Source organism: Adiantum capillus-veneris, chromosome 13, assembly GCF_014529385.1.
Source record: "Adiantum capillus-veneris isolate H3 chromosome 13, ASM1452938v2, whole genome shotgun sequence".
NCBI lineage: Eukaryota > Viridiplantae > Streptophyta > Polypodiopsida > Polypodiales > Pteridaceae > Adiantum > Adiantum capillus-veneris.
The window spans coordinates 101,132,646-101,150,214 of NC_140943.1; positions in this window are offsets into that span (position 1 = coordinate 101,132,646).

The window sequence follows — 17,569 nt, forward strand, 5'->3', positions numbered from 1 at the left end:
TGTTGACCTTTATGGGGATATTTTGATTTGCCTGTAAAATGTTTCAAGTCTCAAGTCTTAATCACTCCACCATGAAGAAATTCAAGCAATATTTTGATTTCATTTTAATAATTAATGGTTATTCTTATTAAAGTGGATCATACCTTTGTCAAGATGTCCTCATTTGGGGATGTTGAATATATATCATTAGCAATGTTTCACAAGTTGAGAAAGCTAAATTTTTTATTTCCAACATGTTATTGCTTCCATACTATGCCTATGCCAATCTTGACTTAGAGAAATGACAACTTGAGATGGAGGTGTCAATGTATAGGGGTGACTTATTATTGATTTGTGTTTCATCATACTTTGAGTTTCCACCTTTTTGAGTAGTGTTGACAAGTTTTTGGTATGGGATCTTCTTAAAATATCCCTATTCATTAGCTAATGGTGGCTATTTATTTGGTATTGCTAAAGATGATACCAATAGCTATCACCTTGTGAACTTAACTGTTAAATTGTGGATATGTACCACTCGAGCCTATGTAAACTGCTAATCAAGAAACCTTTGGTTGGATACTATAACAATAAGGGTCACATGTGGTTTCAAATACCAAAGAAATGGCTTAACTAAAACATTCCCAAGAACACTAGGTGGACACAAGGAAGTAAAAATTGGCTCCTTCTTTGGTCGATTTCTAGTGTTTAATGTTTAGTGCACAGGATTTGTAAGGCCTTTGACCTGGGGAGTTCACTAAATTATATGTAACATAGCACACGTGTTCAATAGAAGGAATTTTATATTCTTGTAAAGTTGCAGAAACATGTGTAGATAAGGCCTATAAGGGGTACTTTTAATCCATTCTTGTGAACGCACATGATATAGGAAAATTTTACATAGTGAATGCTCCGGACCTTTGAACACAAAGATGGGAAGGGGGGGGGGGGGGGGTCTGATTACATCTGAGTGAAAAGAAGTGGAATTTGTACTATCATTTTGCATAAAGATTTTCTTTCACTTAATCTTTAAAAAATTTGGTATCCTAGGGTGCATACAAGGCCATATCATGCAAAAAAATGAGTGGCCACAAGGACGTGCATGTGAGCCATCCAAATTTGCTAGATGGGCCATCTGCGCGCCCTTGTGGCTACCCTTTTTTTTGCATAATTAGGCTATTGTTGCACTCCAGGACCCTGGAAAAGGTGAGATGAACCTAAAATTGAACTTTTCAAGCACATTATGCCTTCCTTCAACTCAACTTACTAGCGTCGCAAACAAAGCTAGAAAAAGAAAAAAAAAGGGTGGCTACAAGGGCGTGCAGGCAAGCCATCCAAAACTGTTGGATGGGCCATCTGTGCGTCCTTGTGACCACCCTTTTTCTGCATTTTCCAGCTTTGTTTGCTCCTTAGGATAGCAGAAATTTTAATATTTGATTTAAATTTAACTCTTCATGGCCATAAGCATTTAACTTAGAACACACAGATAAACCAAAAAGCCAACTGACTATGGAGACAGTAGGAACAACTCTTAATCATTTTGTCATTGCAAATTCATCTCAAATGATGTGAACCTCTAGAGCTTCTTGAATAGCCTCCAACGCTATTGCTTGCATCCTATACTGATTTCCATAGCTTTGAAGCACCTCCTTCACCGTGTGAGCATATTTTTGATGCATGGCCATAATTCAAGTGTTAAGTTTTTTTTTTATAAAAAAAAGTGTTGAACTTTTAGGTTGTTTTCAACAACTTCTAGCTTTCAATCGTCCTAGGCTTGCCTCACATGAATTTGTTCATCTCATTGCGCTCTTTAACCATCGTGTGATGCAAAAGATTATATCTTTCTCAGATTCTCCAAAAATCAACGTGCAAGTTGGAAATTTCTAAAAAAATGATGTAAAATACACATTTTTTACTTTTACCTTAATCTACGAGCTCCAACGAGCATTAAAACCATGGAATCTAAAACTACTCAAAGAACCAATGTTTTTAATTGCGTTAAGGAATGTATTTCCTACATACAAAACTTTCCCAAAATCTCGTCCTAACACCTTCAAAAGTGGCTTCCAAGGAATGCACTCGGTCAAAATTTGAAACTGAAGGAAAACAATCAGAATGAACTCCTAAACTGTGTACAAACTTTAAAACAACCAAAATTTGAAAATAGGCCCCCGTTGGACTTCCCACAATGATAGAAGCCAAAGGGTTCAAAGAGAGGTATGGTGTCACAAGTGCATGGTAGGAATCTCATCGAGGTTTATTCCATCAAGATCTCTTTTACTTCATCATGTCTTCTCATGTACAATCTTACCAAACAAAAGCAAATTTACACTTTAAATGACTACAAATCTTATTTAACTTATCAAAAAATCTGAAATATGGTAGACCTAGAGTGCTCTTACACATTAACAAACAAAAAAGTCCAAACTCATTCTCATTAACTTTGATAAACATACATTCGTGAACAACTTCCAAGGGGTAGTGTGGTCATAGTTCTTACATTCATTCCATGACATGGTATGCTCATGGGGTGACCTATCGCATAAAAATATCTTTGGTGGTGATGCCCTCATATTAGGAAAGGGTGTGCTGCTGATGAAAAGCTGTTGTATTGTCCTACTAGGGCTCTCTCCATGTTAGCATAATGATTTTTGGTGTAGTGGGAGCCACATAGCTTGAGGAGAGCTTTGTGCCACCGTAAAAGCTTCATGTTATGCCAGTTCCTTGAGCCATTCTTGCAAACAACGCCACTCAACTAGCATAGTAAGAGGTCACCTTGTATCATGACGCGTTAGAGACATGTTCTTCAAACAAAAACATGTATGAATTCAACATTTGCAAGTTGTATAATAAAGACACTTGTTCAGTTTATGATGTACAAATTTGCAAGTATTTCCATCCAACTAGGAATAAAATTTCCTAAAATATACATTAGGTCGATGAGACTACCCACCTCTAATTATAAGCATGGATTTGAGCATCTACTTGCAATATGTAGCAAAGAAGGATGTTCTAGAGGAAAAATGGTGACACTTGACCTCTCTAACCTGCAGCCTTTCACTATTTATGCACAAAAGTAACCTTTGTGTCAAGCACTACAAAACAAGTAGAGGTAACACCTTAGACTTCAAAATCTATGATAAGAAGAATATAGGGTGAAAGCATGTATAGGTGGCCTGAAAAGTAATGTCAAAGACATTGCTTTTTTGCGCTTAAAAGTGGGTGTTTTAAAAGTGCTTTAAATCTCAAAAAGAATATCACTCTCCTAAGGTACGTCAATTAAGTCTCCTAACGTACCACAATTAATGAGACTAAATGTAATTTACTGTTGAATGCTAGGTTATTGTCCACCGCTTCTTTCTCGCTACAACCTGTCTGAGCTTACTTTGTCTCTGAGATATCTCTTGGAGCTCTATCTAGCTCCTCTCTGTCTCTCTCTCACAGAGCTCTTGCTGAGATTTCTGTATCACTCAGCCTCTCTCTCTCTCTCTCTCTCTCTCTCTCTAAGCATGGCTCCTCTTGTGTCTGAGCTCGCACTCATCTCTATCTCTCTCTCTCTCTTAGCACTCTTTCTCTCTCTCTCTCACGAACTCTATCTCTATAGGTTCCTCTTCTGCTTGATGATTCTTGAGGTATGTAAACACTTATTATGCTTTGTTAGTATCTTGCTAATTAGTGCAAGAAGTGCCATGTATTAATTAAAAGTATAGCGTGTAGTTATGATTTGTATTGTATTTCTTGTAGAGAAATCCTTTGAAAGTACTGCAACAATGGAGCACAGTGAAGAACTGTCTATCAGCTCATCGTCATTGAGTAGAGAAGCTCAACTTCAGCACAGTAAATTAATGAGGGAATATTGGGCTGCTCAGAAACGAAAGCAACGTAAGGCAACGGTCAACTTTGTGACGGAAAGCAATACAGGGGAGATGGATGAAAGAACGAAATGAAGGATATGTCAATCTATGGTACAACACTTTGATACATTAACCGTGGGAATGGATGCAAGTGGTAGGAAGGAAATCTTTGATGAACTTCTTCAACATCCTTGCTTCCTTACTATGCAGAGTAAATCCAAAGAGTTGGAAGCAATCATGCTGAGAAACATCCGCAACACTTTGAATCATGTGAAGGTCCCAAGATCTTCAGACGAGTTTTTTGTGAAGAAATCAGCAATGATGATGTTGGTGAATGGTGGAAGCAAGGAGAAAAACACTGACATGAGCATACGGCAAGCTGCCAAGCTTATGGGGATCCACAAAAGAAACTTATATTCAGCCAAACATCACTTAATAGTGTCAAGTGATTCCGATGGTTGTTCCCTGCATCTGCGTGTCATAGAGATGATGCACGGAGAACTCACATCACTCAAACTGTTAAAGACATAATCTTTCAATTTTGGACGGATGAGACGAGGGTGTCCCCCAACAAGAAAGATGTTTGCAGTAAGAGACTAGCTAGATGTTCATATGTAAAGCATCCAATCCACCTTCTTGAGGAGCCTCAGGTAATTGATATATTTTTTTAGCACTTTTTATTGGTGCTACAACTCATATTCCTGCACAACATTATGTTTCTATACCACTTTTTATTGCTGCTACAACTCATTACTGCCACAACATTATGTTTCTATACTTCTTTTAATTAGTGCTACAACTTGTTTTGGTGTTTTGCACCACTTTCTGGTGGTGCTGCAACATTAAAAAGTGGTGAAACATTACTATACTGGTCTCTAATTGTATCTGAACCACTTCTAAAATTTGATTAATAGTTCTAAATGTTTTTGAAGCACTTTTACTTGTGTTTCCACACCACTTTTTAGTGTGTTTGAACCAGTTTTTAATGTTTTGCACAACAGGTTTTAATGTTTAAGAAACAGTTTTTACTAGAAATGCATCAACGCTTCACTGTAAACCCTACAAAGTGGTGTTCACCCACTAAAAAAGTCTTGTTTACCCAATGCTAATAGACGTGTTTTACAAACTCGTAGGGGTGTTACAGGTGCAAACGTTTTTGGTGGTGCAGCTCACTTTTTCCAAGTGATGTAGCAGATTTTAGTCATGGTGCAACAGTTATAGTAGTGCCATAGACTTTTTACTGATGCTGCATGAATGGTGCCCACCACCTTATGATGGTAACCAAAACCATATTAGTGGAGTTTGAACACATTTTGTTATTAAGAAACAGTTTTTACTAGAAATGCATCAACGCTTCACCGTAAACCCTACAAAGTGGTGTTCACCCACTAAAAAAGTCTTGTTTACCCAATGCTAATAGACGTGTTTTACAAACTCGTAGGGGTGTTACAGGTGCAAACGTTTTTGGTGGTGCAGCTCACTTTTTCCAAGTGATGTAGCAGATTTTAGTCATGGTGCAATAGTTATAGTAGTGCCATAGAATTTTTACTGATGCTGCATGAATGGTGCCCACCACCTTATGATGGTAATCAAAACCATATTAGTGGAGTTTGAACACATTTTGTTATTAAACACTTACAAGTGCTGTCACACCACAATGAAGCGGTGCACACAACACTTACACATATAAAAACCACTTTCACGTGGTGTCTGGCCGCATTCAAGTGGTGAGAAGCCACTTTCATGTGCTAAGTCACTACGTCAGTCCATCACTCCATGCAAGTGGTGAGGCACCACTCCCAAGTGGGGTGACACCACTTTCAATTAGTAACTAAAACCTTATCACTGCAATCAAGCGGAAAGTTCCCGCTTTCAAGTGGCCAGACACCGCATTCAAGTGACAAGAAAACGCGTTAAAGTGGTGACTGCCCACTTTGAACTAGTTTCTCACCACTCTCAAGTGGTCATCAAGTGGTGAGACACCACTTTCATGTGCAAAGTACTACGTTAGTCATCACTCCATGCAAGTGGTGAGACACCACTTTCAAGTGGCCGAACACCGCATTCCAATGACTTGAATCCGCGTTCAAGTGGTGACTACCCACTTTGAACTAGTTTCTCACCATTCTCAAGTGGTCATCAAGTGGTGAGATACCACTTTCAAGTGATAGCTTAAACCTGGTCACTGCAATCAAGCGGCAAGCTCCCGCTTTCAAGTGGCCAGACACCGCATTCAAGTGACCAGAATCAATGTTCAAGTGGTGACTATCCACTTTGAATTAGATGCTCACTAATTTCAAGTGGTCATCAAGTGGTGAGACACCACTTTCATGTGCTAAGTCACTACGTCAGTCATCACTCCATGCAAGTGATGAGGCACCACTCCCAAGTGGCAAGACACCACTTTCAAGTGGTAGCTAAAACATTGTCACTGCAATCAAGCGGCAAGTTCCCACTTTCAAGTGGCCAGAAACCGCATTCAAGTGACTAGAATCCGCGTTCAAGTGGTGACTGCCCACTTTGAAGTAGTTTCTCACCACTCTCAAGTGGTCATGAAGCACTTTTCACAAGAGCTCCTCCACTTCCAAGTTGTGTTGGACCACTATCTAGTTCTGATGCTGGTCAGCCGCCTAGTATTTTGTCCCTCCCAGCTACTTTTTAAGTGCTAGATTTAAATTGGTGACTGGCCACTTTGAACTAGTCTCTCACCACTCTAAAGTGGTCATCAAACACTTTTCACAAGAGCTCCTCCACTTTCAAGTTGTGTTGGACTACTATCTAGTGCTAATGTTGGTCTGTCGCCTAGTATTTTGTCCCCCCCAGCTACTTTTTAAGTGCTAGTTCTGAACTTCCCCAGAACTTTCATATCCTTACTCACCACTTTTTAATCGTTGCTCACCATATTCAAGCAGTGCACACCATTTTTTATTGGCGGTTCATCACCGTCAAGTGGTTTGGATTCACTTTTAAGTCGTGCCAAACCACTTTTTAGTTACGCTGAATGCGGTTTCTCACCACTATTAAGTTGTCCTCACACAACCTCTTAATATTCTACCTTTTTGTATGGTTACTAGTTTCTACAGTAATTTGTATTTGTGGTGCATTATTTTCATAGGTAAAACAATACTAGTGAATGTATCATTACTAGTTTTTAGTGGTGCACACCAGTTTTTAATGATATAGAATCACTTTTTTATGTTTGAAACAATTTAACAAGTTTTGAATGCTAAGTTTATTTTTAACATTTGTATACATGTATATTGGAGGTGGAGCTTTATTTAAGATTCAAGACAAAGTATGCAGATATTCAGATTTCGCAACGTTGCTTCGAGTCTATGAAACCGTTCTTTGTCCGAAAATTGAGGGATCACTACACCTGCTATTGTATTGTGCATGTACAAATGATTTTCCTTAAAGAGGCAGTAAATCACATGCGGACTCGAAGTTTTGATTTTCATGGTTCTTGCTGCATGTGCAGCTGCCCTATATGCCTTCATCATGATGAAGTTGTCAACCATGGATGTCTTGCATACAAAAATGCAAGTATGAGTACCACTTCACTGTTGGAGTCTATACTCTTCCCTATACTTGCAGAACATAGTTTTCATAGCTACCAATGCTTAATGGGAACATGCAATGCATGCAGTGTAGGTAATATTCAGATCTGTCCAAGAGAAGAAGTTGAGCAGAGTAAGCAAGTATCTATGAAGTTTTTTGAAAATATAGTGGGTGCTATTGGATTAAACAATGAAGCTAGAAAGAGCACTGTGAAAGACATTGTCCACAAGAAAATGCTTCCTAGAGAACTTTTGCGAGTGTATTAAGACCACTTGAAGAAGTATGTCGCTCACAATTTTATATTTAGGTGGCAAGCACAACAGTTCAAGGACTGCATTTCTTTGTTTCCAGATGATGTGGTTGTCTCCGTCGTTGACTTTGCAGAGAACTACTCCTTCAAGGACCAAAATGAGATCCAGTCAATGCATTGGTACACTAAGCAAGTCACTATCTTTGTCCTGATTACTTATTTTCGCATCGCATCAGGTGCAATAAAGAAGACCATGCACTTTTTTGTCTCAGATGATAAACAACATGACACCTTATTTTTGCAGCATGCTTTTCTCCTACATGCTCAATGGTTGAGAGATCAAGGGCTAAGCTTTAAAAAACATTGGGTTTGGTCAGATGGCGTAGCTTCACAATTTAAAGCAAAGCGACCGTTTTACTCTGTTGCTAGATATTGGAGCCTTACTGGCATGGAAATGAATTGGATTTTTTTTTTCTCAGGACATGGAGAGGGGGAACATGATGGGGCTAGGGATGTCATTAAAAGGGCTCTAACTCATGAGCAATTGAAGCAAAATAGCGTGCGGTTGACTTGTGCAGTTGAAGTTGTCTCTTTTTTGAGAATGCATCTCAGTATGGGAGCAACTACTATGTATGACAAGCAAAAGAGGGAGGTCAGTAGGGTGTTCTGGGAGGTCAAGCTAGGCGATGTTCAACGATCCCATCAATGGGACTGCAAACCATTGAAGGGCTCAAGAGCAATGCACTGTGTGAATGGGTATTCTGAGAACAACACTTGTGCATTGCGATCAAAACGGTTGTCATGCTTTTGTTTTCCTTGCAGGCTTGGCCATTGGAGAAAGTGTATGAACAGATCACATGTGGAGACGTGGAAATATCACACTTTGGAGCCACTTGCTAATGATTCCCAGTCATACGGAGACTCAGACGATGAGGAGTTCCATAGAGCCACTTATGCAGGTCATTATGACTCCTTAAGCGATGCTCTCACACCTGGAGACAATTTTGATGTCACTTCTGAAGAGAATAATGAGGAGTCTATTGACTTCTACATTTTGAAGTGTGTAGTAGCTAAGGGCCTAACAACTAACGAGCAAATTGATGCATGGGGCAACAAGATAGAGAAGCATACTTATATGGTCACGGGCCATTGGTATAAATCCCTGCAAGCAAACTTGTATGAGTTGTGGGATAACAAGCCAGTAGTTTTCATATATTCCCACTTGATAAGGGCAATAAAGTTCCTTATGGAGCCTGTAGTGCTCGATGGCATAGGAGAAGTGTTCGAACTTTCCAATGAAAACCATGAGGCAATATACAATAGCATGCCCTTTGAATTGTAAATCAAATTTGATTTTATATCACCTACTGAAAGATTGAACAAGATGGAATTGGTGTAAACGTATGATGGAATTGACATGTTGGTTTTTGAGAATGCGCGCTTCACCACTCCCCCCTCCCCCCCCAAACATCACCACTAAAAAGTGTTGCAGTTTCAGAAAAACTCAATAAAAATTTACCACTTTTTAGTGGTACTAAAGTGGTTTAGCACCACTAAAAAGTGGTTAAGAATGCTTCACCACTCCCCCCAAACATCACCATTAAATGGTGTTGCAGTTCCAGAAAAATTGTTGCAAAAACATAATAAAAATTTAACCACGTTTTAGGGGTTTAGCACCACTAAAAAGTGGTTCTGAGGCATTGAAAAGTGTAGAGACATGTATAGTGCAGAGACAGTAAAGTGCCATAACTTCTGTATATTACAAAAAGTATATTACAACAATTATCCAGAAACGTCTACATATCCACCAAGAATGTACAATATATAACGTTTCTGGCACTTCCGGATGTACAATCTCATTCATCTCCATTTATAACAAAGCTCAAAGACTAGACTCGAAAGTTCATATTTGGGATTGCTGATGGGCTTTGCCTTTGTATACTCCAGGATATTGGGGGTTAGTGCCCATCTGCACAGCCATGGCAACAGTGTGCACGTGAGGTAATCAAGGTCTTGTTCTTCATCAAGAGGATCAAAGGTGGGTGGACATATAAAGTTGTCCTAGACATTACGCAGATTTTTATATCTGGAGTCATCTACCAGCAATGTCCGAGAGGATTCGTATTCTGGAAACTTGTTCCAAATATGGTAAAGGGGCTTGAAAGACACACGTTCACCTGCAAGGTCTCTTGGAGCTCCAGCAATCTCTTCAAAATACGGCCACTTTTCACATTGCCAGTTTGAGAAGAGATCCCTAAAGTAATAAGTCCTATGTTCCCATATGTCTGGCCAGCATGTACTGAGAACATGCTCAATGTTAGCAGGAGTACAAGTGCTCCAAATCATTGCATCTACTATTTGCCTCAAATCCCAAACAAATTGCTCAACATCACTACGGTAGTAGATCCACAACTTCTCATCCACTCTTTTTAGTTTAACTCTGTCGAAAGCTGGACGTGGAGGGTGTTTAAGTTGTCCAGTCTTTGGATCACGTTTGGTTACATCTTGTTTCACAAATAGTCCATCGAGATCAAGGATGATGAGCTTCTTGATCTTGTAGAAATTCGAAACAAGATATCCCCGTCCAGGGCAGTTTGGCGAAATCTCCTCAATTTCGAGGCAAACTGCTGGTTCCTGGTCTTCCTCTAATTTATCTGGTGTTACATCTACATCCTGCTCTGCATCTTGATTAGCTGCTATGTCTTCAACCTTCTCATCTGGTTCTTGAACATCTCCAATCCAGCTAAGTTCTGCCATAGACAAGTACCATGCCTTAAAAACCTCAATCAGACTGACATATTAACCTTTTCAAAATACACTTGAAAAGTATACCTTCTAGGCTATTGATTTCCATTTAATTAATTTCCTGAACTTCTATGGAAATAGTCCACTTGGCAGGAGATATTGGAGAGAAAAAATAAGCTCTACTTGAAGATGCTCATGATGATGTCGGAAAGAACAATACGAGTACAATAAATAGACAGTCAATGAACAATATGAGTAGAATAAATAGACAATCAATGAGCAATAAACAACTAGTGAACGAAAAATAAAGCCGTTGTTTCATTATCATCAAAATGAGGGTACAAAGACAAAATTACAAAGAGGCTACAAAGCACAAAAGGTTAATAGGGGCTACAGAAGTTTCTTGCGGGACTTTGGTTTGGGAGGTTTAAGGTTGGGTGCTTGGAGGTTAGTCTTTTTCCGAGCAGATGAAGGCTCCTTGGATTTTTTACCTCCTGGAGTAGGCTCTGGAGGCTCGGATGCAACCTTAGCTTTTTTCTTTGGTGTGGCGCGCTCTTCAGTGTTGCTCCTCTTTTTCCTACTCCCCAAAATCTCTGCACAAACCTCTGAAATAAGAAGTTCTAAGTCCTCATCAGACAATTTCACTGTTGTATCCTTTTCAATTGGCTTCTCAGATGATTTTGTAGCGTCCTCTACGTCCTTGTTCATTGCAGGTTCTGGCTTCAGAGGCACCTTGGTTGACTCCTTGGATGCGTCACCTTGAGCTCCCACTACATCTGCTCTTTTTTCAGCCCTTTTTTCTGCCTTTTGTTGGTCCGGAGTGTCTTCACTTGCTTGTTTCTGGGATGCATTCTTATCCCCGCACCCACCACACATGCTATCAATATTGGGCTTGCGTGATGACCTAGCTTGGGAGTGTGCTACATAAAAGACAATGTAATAATACTCAATATTAAGTTATGTGAACATTCAAAGGGAAGAATGTTCCACAAAATATTACCAATTCCATCAACAGGAGATCCAAAGATTCCTTCCATTGGATCTTTCTCTGCAATTACATGGAGAAAAGAAACAAAATGGTCAAGAAATGAATCTACAATCAGCTTCATATCATACGGTATAAAAACATCGATTACCTGTACCAACATTCTCATCCATGTTTGCCTCTCCGGGTGCCAACAGCTTCGAAGCATCTTTTAAAGGTTCCTCACATCCATGAAATAGACACTGGCCGGCAGACTTACAGGCAGTTACAAAACAAAGTGGGTGATACGGATGTTGACACCAGAGCATGTAGACACCGGTAACAACAGTCTGCATGATAGACATCCCACAAGCAACACAATCACCTAACTGCACACAGCTATTGTCCGATCCCAAATGAACAGGCGGCCCGATAGGAAGGATAGGCATTCTTGACTTGAACAAATTAATAATCGTTTCCACAAATCGAAGATGCCCTGTCGCCACTTCTACTTCCCATAACAAAGTGTCATGATGACCCTGTAAAAAAATAGCATTGCGTACTTTATAAAACAGTAGAAGTGTTTGTGCATTACTTTCAAGAGTCTTCATCACTTTGTGTGGTACCACGTAAGAGTGTTATATAAACACATTTAAGTGGTCTTTTACCATATAAAATGGTCTCTAACCATTTTTTCCTAATTAGAGTTTAACCACTTTTAAGTAATATCAACTACTACTAGGTGAATCAATCAAGCTTACATACCTGTAAAACTGTGTTGCCTCTTCACCTAGGTTATCAAGATTGTGCACTTCAATATCAAGTCCCATGTCTTTGAGAGCCTCCTTTCTGATTTGAATCAAGGTCTCAAGCTTTGCCATTGCTTCTTCGTTTGGTACAAGCCCAGCCTTATGCAACTTGAGTTCCTCCATATCCTTGTTCAGTCTCTCTACGATCTTGGCGGCGCCTCGCATCAAACCAACCTGCTCATCTCTCTTTGTCTTTGATTGATCTAAAGCAATTTTTATTGCTTCGAGACATTGCTGCTTCTCTTTTAACTTTTCAGCAGCATTAGCCTTCATGTTAGAAATAGCTGCTACATCAGCCGTTGACGCAGAAAATGTAGTCGAGGAAACATTTGATATTCCAAATGTTCCCATTGATCCAAAGGCCCGCTTCTTTAGAAATTCCTCCTTAGCCTGCCCTGAAAATTGATGTCCACCTAAGTATGTCTGCCAGTCAAAGCCTATGCCAGTACTGTCAGTGTAATTAGGCATATTTTATGCATTAAATTTCCACTCGCTTCCAAGACATGGACCGTTTGTGGACCTCCATTTCTCCAATTTCCTATTTAAAGTTTTCTGTTGGCGTAACATTTTGATAACACCTTCAGCATACACAGCCCATGCAACTAAACCTTCAGAATCTTCAGCGGCCTTGCACTTCTGCCAAGTAAATCCATGTGCAAAATGCACGCCTACCTCATTGTTTGGGGGAGATCCCTGATATACTTTGTGGTATAGCAGGAGACATTCTTCATACATTTCAAGCCTCGGCCCCTTTAAATGCATCTTCTCCTTTTGGTGGCGCTTGTAAATCCATACACTAAGCCACTCCTCATCTAAAAAATCATCATCACATAGGAGCTTCGGATCCTGGCCAACAAAGCATAGCCCATATTCGGTATGAAAATCTTCCTTGGTGAAGCAAAATTTTGTTTGAGTGGGTAAGGCCACTCGTGGTACTGTCCACCTCCCTGTAAAAACATATAAGAATGCATGTTAGTATGTAATGAGCCATAATTTAACTTGTTTTATCAACAATAAGAAGTGGTTGAAATGATTTCTGCACCATTCTCAGTGGTACTGCAAAATTTTTAAGTGGTGGTGTACCACTAAATGGTTCTCAACCACTTAAAACTGGTTAGGTAACACTAAAAAGTCCTACTACACCACTATTTTCTAGTGATACATCCCCTTTTGGTGTTTCTTCACCACTTTAAAGTGGTGCTCCAGCACATAGAAGTGGGTTGAACCACTGTTCAGTTGTGCTATACCGATGTGACTTGTTGTACACAACTTAAAACTGGTGCTACACTCCTAAAAAGTGGTGCTACACCAATAGAATGTGGTATCTCCTTGTAAAGATTCATCACTTAAAAGCACTTAACAACCACTTTTAGCAAAGATACAAAACTAATGATTATTGCACTTTTGTAAAGCATCACTAAAAAGTGGTTCTACAACACTGAAAGTGGTTGACCATCACTCACCACCACTTAAATGTGATTTGAACCACAATAAGTGGTGACCACCACTTTATTGGTGTTTACCACTTTATACCAAATAACGTTCAGGTTAAGAAACACCACTTTTCAGTGGTCCTACACACTTTTAAGGTACCGAATAACGTTCTAGTTAAGAAGCACCACTTTATAGTGATGTTCACCACTTTATAGTGATGTTCACCACTTTATAGTGGTCTTCACCACTATAAACACCACTTAAATGTGATTTGAACCACAAAAAGTGGTGAGCACCACTTTAAACCAAATAACGTTCATGTTAAAAAGCACCACTTTTCAGTGGTTTTACACACTTTTAAGGTACCGAATAACGTTCTAGTTAAGTTTATTGGTGTTTACCACTAGAAAGTGGTGCATTGGTGTTTACCACTAGAAAGTGGTGCTTCTTAACTAGAACGTTATTCGGTACCTTAAAAGTGTGTAAAACCACTGAAAAGTGGTGCACCATCGTGATGCTTCACCACAAAATAGTTAGGGTTTTCCACTGGAAAGTGATGCACCCATTGTATCGCCAGTTTTTACTAGAACCTTAGCTCTGTTTAGTGCTACCCAGCACTTTAAAGTGGTCCAGTATCACTTTTAAGAGATGGTGCACCATATCAGCATAACTATGTAGTGATGAAACCATGGTTTCTGCCCAACTTTAAAGGGTGCTGCAGGTGCACCACTTCAACACAGCCTATCAGTGGTGCTGTACCCATAAAAAGTGGGGTTTACCCACTTGATATTTACTAGTGGTGTGCACACTACTTTTTCCCAATAAAGCAACACTTTAATTGAATCCATGGGGAAAATACCTGCATCTAACCTGCTGAACATTTTGCTTCTTAGGTGTACCCTTGGGGGACTCGGAAGTTCTTTTTGTAGCATGCATGTGCAAAAAATTCAGAAATTTTACAAGACATAAAACCAATTTTAGAAATGCATGCATGATGCATCTAACCTGTTTTGATAGGCGACTCCTGCGTAGAGCTCTTTCCCTTCCTAGGTGTACCCTTGTCAGAGTCTGAAGGTCCTTTTGTAGCCTGGTTCTTCATCCTGAAAAAATCACAAATGCCACATAGATACAAGATCTATAGTTAAATGCATTCATGCTTGAACCTGCATGATGCATTCGTATAAGCATGCACACACAATTGATAAAATCTGCATTCATGCTTCAAGCTGCATGATGCATTTTTATAAAGCATTCACAAGGGTGATCAATTAGATGTGCACAATGCATATACATTCCAGAAATAAATTCTAAACTTACACATGCATCATTAATAGTTACAATCCATGATTATCTTGCCACCCAACAGAGGGCAGACCATATCAACAGGGGTTGAACTTGGGTCCTTACGCACCCACCCATTCACTTTAACCACTAGGCCGAGCCCCCTTTGGTTATCTTGCCACACATTCAGAGACAAGCATACAGCGCTTCTACATCTGCATGAAGCATGTTAACACTAGAATGGTAACCTAACAGGACATAAAAGTGTCCTTTCAGGGTTTTGGAAAAAAATTCCAAAACCATAGTAGATCCACTCATTTTGAAAAATCCTTTCATGAACTTATAGTTCAATAACTACTACATATGGAAAAAATGAGAAACTTGTAATTTTTCTCATCCCTTGGTCACTACAAGCCTCCAAAGTTGATGAACCTGTGCATTTTGCCCAAAACAACAATTTCTTACGGTTGATTGCATATAAATAAGAGTGGGGATTTTTGTAGGACATGAGATAAAATGCCCCGTTAACTTCAGTGGGTTGGTGAAAAAAAAATATGGTTGCTTTTACCTCACCAATTTTGTTTTGGGCAAAAAAAAAAGGTACAAAAAAGTTGTATTTTTGCCATTCTGCGGACCTATCATCAAAGTTTCTATAGTCACGCTCAATACAGATACTATATACATGTTTTCTTAGTTCCCTTTGGGCCTTTGTATTCAAAAGGAGCCATGGAGCATGTCAAAAGGATAATGGATCTCTTACAATTGGAACTTTGGGGGCAATGATAAACTGCTAAATACAGCAAACATGAAAAAACTGGGTTTAGCATTATGACCTCTAGAAACCCATAGAAACTACTCAATATCTAGCCAAGTTTGTAATATATGATTAGATATGGTTACTACCTACAAAATACACACAATTGGCCTAAGAAACTAGAAATATTGAGAAAGTTATACTTGCTACTCTAAAATGTATCGTATTCTTCAGCAATCAAAAAACTCAACCATCATCATATATTATGCTATATAGCATATTAGGTTCCTCAAAACTCAAGGAAGATTAGATTTATGTTATACATTACACTTACACAATCAAAATTGAATTTGAATATCAAGAAAGCCACCAAAAAAATCATCAAAGTGCTAATTTTGGCCAAAAAACAGGATTATGCAGTTCTTGTAAATTGGTCATAACTTTCAATTTTAACACTTAGCTCTCCCTACAAGCATCAAAACATGTTGAGAACTATGAAGGCCTAACCTCTAGCCATCTAAACCTCACAAACATGAAGTTTAGAATGGTATAGTTGCCAAAAATTGAAAAAAAGCCAAAAACAGGACCCGTTTTTTCACACAGTTTAGGTTCAAAAATGTTGTGCAAGAGTAAGGTTAATGGTGAGATTGATACTTTAAAAAAAATGCTATGTTTTTTTCAGCTCATAAGGCAACTTTGTGGATATATAGCACCTAGAAATTTGTCAAGGCTAGGGACTTGCTACGCGCCGTGTGTGAGCCACAAAGGCTCCTAGCACACAGTCATACAACAGACAAGCTCACAAGGAAGAATGGTGTGTCACTCACCTTCCTGCGTAGTTGCGAATGAAGGATTCCCGCGCCGCGAAGAAGAGGGAGACGCCGCTACGCCGCGCTCAACCGCCTCGCCGCCGTCGTGCCGCTGCAACGCTCGATCACACACACTCTCACTCTCTCTCTCTCTCTCTCTCTCTCTCTCTCTCTCTCTCTCTCTCTCTCTCTCTCACGTACACACACACACACAAGGAGATGGTGAAGGAGAAGGTGGAGATGGAGCAAGAGCGGCTTCTATTGCACAATGAGAGAATGAGTAAAAATTAGGTTTAGTGGCTTTTATATGAGCTCACCCCATTCACACTTGGGCGCCCATACTTAGCCAACTAACTCCTTGAATATTCCAGTTAGAGTGCGCCTGTCATCGGCGATCACCCTTACCCTGTTCCTATTGGTCCGACAAGCCCGGTACCTGACTCTAAACAATACAACGTTTATAGATCATAGGGTGTCCGTGTGCCGTGAGGGTTAACATGCCCCCCTTCCTGATGTAGATTCCGTCCTCGGAAGCTATCCAGTTGAAGCTCGTTCCTCCAGATGGAAGAGCAGTCGACATGGATGTGCGTAGCCTTCTTCAATCACTACAACATCAAACAACATTGCCACAGTAATTGCATTCTCATATACAATTAAAAATCATATGCAATTTTAGACAGACAAATTGATTGGTAACAGAATTTTAGACAATTTGTCAGCAATAAACATTAAATTGCAATATAATCAAATGCATAAACAGATGTAAAGGTAAAAAATTAAACAAGTCCGGGGTCGCTAATTTAACGGTCAAAAGGCACTAGAGCTCGACTATTAATACCATGGGTAACTTCTCAATTTTTTCTGGTCAATTAAGTTGTTTAATCGCGAGAGCCAAGTATTTGATGTTCGAGGGCTCTATACCTAGAAGACCTTGTAGTTAAGCTACGATAAAAGGAATTTCTCATGAAATCATCGCCTGACTGATTACCTTTTCTTTGACCCCCCAAAGTCTTTTCACATTGATTCAATTTTGATGTGTGTGCTTATTTTGTATGCCTTGGGTTTTTTGCTTTTCAAGGAAAAGCGACCACACTGGGAACCTCTAGGGCTCTAGTACCATAGGCGATACATGTGA